General features: G+C 44.9%; 1 protein-coding gene across 1 annotated transcript in view; it reads right to left on the bottom strand.

The window, feature by feature from the left end:
* Window positions 1-586: 586 nt before the first annotated feature.
* ARHGAP29 (Rho GTPase activating protein 29) overlaps window positions 587-7,024 on the bottom strand; it is a 291,858-nt gene continuing 285,420 nt past the window's right edge. Inside the window, 1 exon segment of the mRNA XM_029617439.1 lies at window positions 587-630. The gene's annotated coding sequence lies outside the window, so the exon portion shown is untranslated.

Genomic DNA, 7,024 nt, shown 5'->3' with positions numbered 1-7,024 from the left:
TATAAAATGTTCCTGGTGGGGGCTGCAAAGTTCTGGGTGCCCTGAAAACAGCAAGAGGGTTAGAATCTGAAGAATTTCCTTCTGTCGTCATCCTTGCTGGTCTAACAGGAACTGTATATGGCTTACTAGAAAGCAAGGCATTTCCTGAATTGTTACCAGTATTGTAAGAGGATATAGCATATGCACTTCCACTCTCATGTGTTAAGTTCTCCTGTGGTATATTGGTCATAATCATTGCAGTCCTTGGTGTCATATCATATTGTTTGTACTGCTTATCCCAAGTTTTTCTGAGTGCATATGTGTCGTAATAAGAAAGTCTGTGACATGAATTAACACCAGAAAATGACTTTGTCTCAGAAGCTTCTTCAATAGTCGGACTCCTGTTAAACTTGTCTGAATTAGGACTTATATTTTTGGAATTTCTCTCATTCAAGACAGATGAAGGAATTATACGGTCAACAGGCAAACTCACAGGCCGAGCAACTGGTTTTGTTCTTGGAGACCGCATTTGAACTTTGGTGATTTGACGATAAGGTTTTGCTTGTAAAGAACTGTTTAGTTTACAAAGGTCTTCAGTAACCAATGACCTTTCTCCACCATCTATCTCAGACACTGGAGTCACAGCAACACCTAGGAAGAAGAAAAAAAGTAATGTGAACATTCCAAGAAAAAAAACTGAACCCTATGAAATAATTACATTTTCAAACTGTTTTGACAATTGTACTGTTCTCACATGCATTATGTGAAATAGAGCATTTTAAAATATGTACAAGTTTGCATTTTGGCACATTTCATTTTTATAATTACTTGAGAAAAATGTGCTAATTTTGTTAAACAAAATACAACTCCATTCAATGGCACTCTTCTGTAAAATGTACCTAATTACATTTCTAGTATTACTGGTTGGACTGGTTCCTCAGAAGCAAAATACTCCCACTTGTCAGCAACAGATGAATGGCAAATCCAGAAACATCAAAGTTCTAACTACTTAATTATTAGATTTGCCAATATAAGTAGTTGGAATGTCTGTAGCCCGATTTACCATTCTTTTGCTATACTGAAATCCTCTATTTTTAATCTGGTTTCCAGATGTCACTTGTTAGCTGCTTATACTATGTGGTTTACAAATGTGGTTTTGTTTGAAGGTCAAAAATTGTGTAATATCTTTAGAAAGACCATGGGTATGATTTTCAAAAGCATCCACATACTTTTTACATGTGTAAATGCCTTTACCCATGTAAGCAGGCTTTTGAAAATTGCTACAATATGCCATTGAATTGTCAATAGGCTTTACCTGCATTAAGTGCATTTAACGTAGGTAAATGGCTTTTGAAAATTGCTATGACAATGTTACATTTACATGTATAATGCCTTTGAAAATTCATCTGTATGCATACAAACATCACAATCTATTTTCTATTAAACTTTTTTTTTTTGAAAAGATGATTTCAGCAGAGAAGAAGCAGCAATAAGTACTCCAGCATTCGAATTTTCTTTCGTCTATAACCATGGAAAGGAAAAGCAAACGTTATTAAAAACTTACCTCTCACCCCAGGAATGATTTGAAAGGAAAAAAGTGCTGGCTGAATTCTTTAAAACAAATTTTAAGATACAGTTTTGTCTTATTTATTTTTTTATATATATATCCTTACAAAACTCTTCCTTTATTGGTTTCCTAGAATGGAACCTTCAAACATGACCTTGCAGGATTTCTTTTTTTTTATTCCACACCTCCTCCCATCTATAGAGATAGAATACTGCAGTAGAGCTTACCTGTAAACAAGGTTCTTCATAGACAGAAAGATGAATTAGCTATTACAAATGGGGGTGACATCATCCAAAAGAGAAGAGATGTATCCAGCTTTCAATGGTCAGTAAGTGCCTCACTGAGCATGTGCAATATTTCTCACACATGCACACAGACTTGCAAGCCGCTCATTGTCTTCCAGAGATTAAGCTTTAGTGAGATAGTTGAATCTTCAGGGAGATGGGCAGTTATTAAGTCTGACTAATTCATCTTGCTGTCTACAGAGAACCCTGTCTGCAGGTAAGCAAACTTGCTTTCTCCAATAAGCAGGCATGAATTAGCCATTATGTAGAGAGGATTGTATTGCAGAACAAATATTTAAAAACAAAACAACCCCACCAAATGGAGAGTGGACGACTGTGCTGAACTGCTTGTCCAAAATTAGCCTTCTTTGGACATTCAGATAGCAGTGGGACATGAAGTTGTTTACAGAAAACCAAGTAGCAATTTGCAAATATCTTCAATAGAAGTGGTCCCGAGATGAACCACGGAAGTAGCCTTGGTTCTCACTTGATGAGCCTTAACAGTATATAATCTGTAAGCCAGTCCATGCATAAGTGCGCTAGCCAATTAGAGTTCATTTGATAACTGACCTTCCCAATTTATTGGAAAGGTGCAGTTGCTTACCTGTAACAGATGTTCTCCTAGGACAGCAGTATGTTAGTCCGCACATGTGGGTGACATCAACCGATGGAGCCCGGCATGGGAAACTTTGGCTGGCAGACTGAGCATGCCCAGCCTGCTGCTATCCACACATCCACATGAGGTCCCCCTTCAGTCTCTTCTGCGGTGCAGTAGCCTCGCGGTTGTGGAGCTCCAAATCCTTGAACGTGTTTTCTGATAGCTCTGGCTTGGCTCAGACAGATCACTCTGTCTATCCCACTAGGGCATGAGACGGGCCTCCTGACGCAAGACGACGGCACTTTGCTTCACCTGATGCACTCCTCACTACATCTCACAACGTGGAGGTTGAAAGGATGGTATTGAGCCACTTACACTTGCTGACAGAGATCCAGGAGGTCCTGATGTTGTCCAGAAAGTCTTCCTCAAGGAAAAATTATCAGGCCAAGTAGCTCCGTTATTCAACCTGGTGTGACCGCAGAGGGGTGGACCCCTTTTCCTACTCACCAGGGCTCCTGCTCGAATATCTCCGTTCCTTATACTTGACGGGACTGGCGACAACTTCAGTGCGGGTTCATGTGAGTGCCATTGCAGCCTATCATTATCTGTGCAATAATCTACCAGTATCTAACCACCTGCTAGTCTCCCGATTCATGAAGGTATCTGCGCAACGTCTGCGATACACTTCTGAATTGTTCTGGAAATGAGTGGAATTGGTGTAGAGGAGCCCCTCCATCCATGATACGAGGAACGCATCCTGAGTGAGGAACTCCCTGCTCAAATAGATGAGAAGAACATTCTCACCTTCCTTTTGCGCTCTGTGGTGAAGAGGTCTATGAACGGAAGTCCCCACATCGTGAAGAGAGCATCCGCCACACTCTGGAGGAGTTCCCAATCGTGCCGGTGGAAGATTCTGCTTAGTCTGTTGGCTGTGGCATTCTCTACCCCTGGTAGATAGGTTGCCTGCAGGGTGATGGATCACTCCTCTGCCCACTCTAGGATGCATACTGCTTCCCTGCACAGCCTCCAAGAACCTGACCCTCTGTTTATGTAGATTGTGCGGACCTGATTGTCTGTGTGGATCATGACTGATAGACCTCGCAGGAACCTCGTGAACATGCGGGCGGAATATCCAATCGCTCGGAGCTCTAGGAGGTTTACCTACTGTCTTCTCTCCAGGCTGGACCAAAGGCCCTGGTGTCTGAACCCGATCCAGGTGTGCCCCCCCCGCCCCTTGTTAGAGGTGTCCATGCGAAACGGCATTCCCACTGCGAGAACTGTGGGGTGCAGCCACCAGTCTAATTCCTTCTTTAAGGCTTGGGACATATATACTCTGCTCGTGAGTGATTGAGAGAACTGAGTCCATTGTGTTTTCAGCCCCCATTGGAGGCATCACATGTGCAGGCGAGTATGTGGCACTATGTAGATGGCTGCTGCCATATGTCCCAGCATTGTCAGGATCCAGCGGGCCAAGGTATGAAAGCTGCCGTGGAGTTGAATAGCTAGGGTACTTAGCGTCAGGGCCCTGTCCTCCGGCAGGAATGCCTTCCCCAGCGCTGTGTTCACACGAGCCCCAATTGTCTAGCGGTAGCAGTGGCTCACCTCAGATGGGGGAGCCAACTGTTTCCCTACTTTGACAACTGGTTGATAGTAGCACTGCACCCAGATACTCTGCAGTGCAGTTTGGAGACAACAAATTCACTGCTTAAAAGATCTGGGTTTCATTATCAACTACAAAAAGTCCAACTTACAGCCCACTCAACTTGCAGTTCGACTTTTTGTAGTTGATAATTTATTTATTTATTTGATGAGTTTTATATACCGTTATTCGGTAGAGCCATCATAACGGTTTACAAAGTGAATATTATTTTCTTAACAGTATTGAAACATTATAACAGAATGAGCATATATAGAAATAAACAAGTCAGGTCAAATAACTATTCTTGGGTTGGAAGTGGAGGGAAGCGAGTTTGGTTGGAGATTAGAGTTGAGAGTTCATTTGATGGTTGGTATGGTCAGTTGATAGTGGGTCAGTGAAGAATTTGCGGAAGAAAAATGTTTTTAGGTCTTTTTTGAACGTTTTTATGTTGTGCTGAGTTCTCAAGTCTCAGATCTTTTAAGCATTGAATTTGTTGTCTCCAAACTGCACTGCAGAGTATCTGGGTGCAGTGCTACTATCAACCAGTCGTCAAAGTAGGGAAACAGTTGGCTCCCCCCCCCCCCATTTGAGGTCGGCCACTGCTACCACTAGACATTTTGTGAAGACTCTCGGGGCAGACAAGAGGCCAAAAGGCAGAACCTTGTATTGATAATGGCGCTTGTTGACTTAAAAACACAGGTAGCGCCAAGAGGAGAGATGCATTGGGATGTGCGAGTATGCATCTTTGAGGTCCAGTGAACACATACAATCACTGGGTTGCGGAAGGGAAAATGGATTTGAGAGATGTCATCTTGAACTTCTCCCTCACTGCATTTGTTGAGAGCCTGCAAGTCCAGAAATGGACAGAACCCTCCCGATTTCTTGGGAATGAGGAAGTACAGGGAATAGAATCCTTGGTTCCACTTTTGGTAAGGGACCCGTTTAATGGATCATTGGAGGAGTAGGTTGGTGATTTCCTTCTATAGCAAGCGTTAGCTCTCCATGGTGGGCTGATGAAGCTGTACCAGGTGTGGAAGATGGGGAATGGTTCTAAAGTTCAAAAAGTACCCTTCCTTGATGATGTTGAGCACCCAATGTTTGGACGTGATCGCCGCCCAAAATTGGTAGAAGTACAACAGTCTTCCCCCCTACCCCCAGCAGCAGTAACAGCCCAGGGTTTCTAAAACTTCTGCTGGGGCTTGTTGCTATTTTGGGGTGGATGTTTCTGGCATTGATTCTGCTGTCTGCCGCTGCGATTGCGGCTGGATTTGCGGGTAGGCAAGCGGTTGGTAATCTGGATACGGTCTGTACAGGCCCCATTGGTAATAGGCTTTCCTAAACCCGAAGTAGTACTTCCTGGCTGAAGACTGTTGACGCCAGGGATAGGACTGACGTTTTTCTCCTTTAATTGCGCCACTGTTTCCTACAATTTGTCTCTAGACAGACTGTCAGGGAGACAGGGGAGGTCTGCCAATTTCTCATGAACATCCTGCCAAATGGCACTGGCTGAGAGCCATGCCATCCTTTGGGCTGTTATAGCTCCTGTGGTGGTCCGAGTGGATGCCTTGAAGGCCTCATATCATCCTTAATACATGTCTCAGCCCCTCCTCAATGTCATGGAACTGCTGTGGTGGACCTTCAGCCGGGGACAGAGATGTTAGAAGCAGCTTAAACAACTTCAAGCACTCATATAGGTACTGCGTGATGTAGAACTGGTTGTGCAGTATTTTTGCATTTAATATCCCAGCCTGAAATACTCACTTGCCAAAGTTGAGATATTTGCAATCGCAGCCTGCAGGGGTGTTGGAGTGAAAGTGTGACTTTTTGGCTCTCCTCATGGCTGACTAGATCACTACTGAGGCGTGTGGGAGTTGCAGCGTGCTGAAATATGGAGACTGGAGTTTCGAAACTTTACTCAAACGGGGACTCCCTAAGCTTTCATCATGACAGAGTCCAGCACCGCATGCACCAGCAAAGCGGTTGGCTCAGCCGGCACCTCAAAGATCTTCAGGATTCCCATGATCTCTGCCCACGGGTCGGGCACTTTCCATTTCTCAATATTCAGACGAGTACCCACAAACTGAGTAGGAGATGTCCTCTGATGGGGAGGAGGGCTCCGGCTGTTCTTCCTGTGGGTCAGATGGTTATCCCACATGGAGGAGCCTGTTGAAGTAGGTGGTGATAACTCCGGGGAAATGTCCGGCTGCAGAGAAGGTTGCGGAGGTTGGACTGTTGGGCCTACGCTCCAGACTGCTGTGATCTTGTAAAGGTGAAGAGGCACCTCTTTGAGGGGCATCCTCACGCTGAGTACGGCGAGGCTGGCCACTTCCTTGGTCCTCCATGGAGGTGAAGAACAGACAGGATCTGAGATATCTGAGAAACTGCCTGTGAGGCGAGGTCTCTCTGCCCCTGACGAGGCAACGATCTTATGGAAGTCCTCAGAGGCAAGGCTATTAGCAGAATATCCAAGTTGGGGACCCTGGGATGAAGCTGTGACCACTCTGCCCTGGCTGAGACTTTCTGCTTCTTGTGGAGGGGTTCCTGGAGTTGAGGCAAAGATAGTTTTCTCCTAGATACATATGAAATATCAAAGAACACTGTCTCCGAGGACTCAGAGGAGCCTTTTGGGGGGGTACGACTACGAAACCCGCTCCACATCTGAAAATCCCAGCTCGATCAATTCGTCAGAGGTGAAGACCACTTGCAGGTCTATTGGTTTCTTAGGGGATTTCTTTGATGAGGGGAACAGTTGTGACTGATGCTGGCGACTCCTCGATGTCTTTTGCACCGAGTGCACTGGTGTTCTCTTGCCTTGCGTCAGTTTTTGTGTCTGGGTCAGAACATGCGTCGAGCTGGATGTCGCAGGACGACGTGATGGGTCTAATATCAATGCTTCCTTGCGTGAAGGCTTTAGTTTCGAGGAGTGTGTCAACAGCGCATCCCATGGTGCTTCTGCG

The sequence above is a fragment of the Rhinatrema bivittatum genome, chromosome 10, assembly GCF_901001135.1.
Source record: "Rhinatrema bivittatum chromosome 10, aRhiBiv1.1, whole genome shotgun sequence".
Taxonomy (NCBI): domain Eukaryota; kingdom Metazoa; phylum Chordata; class Amphibia; order Gymnophiona; family Rhinatrematidae; genus Rhinatrema; species Rhinatrema bivittatum.
The sequence above is the reverse complement of the archived record's forward strand: the minus strand, read 5'-3'. Positions and strand labels throughout refer to the sequence as shown.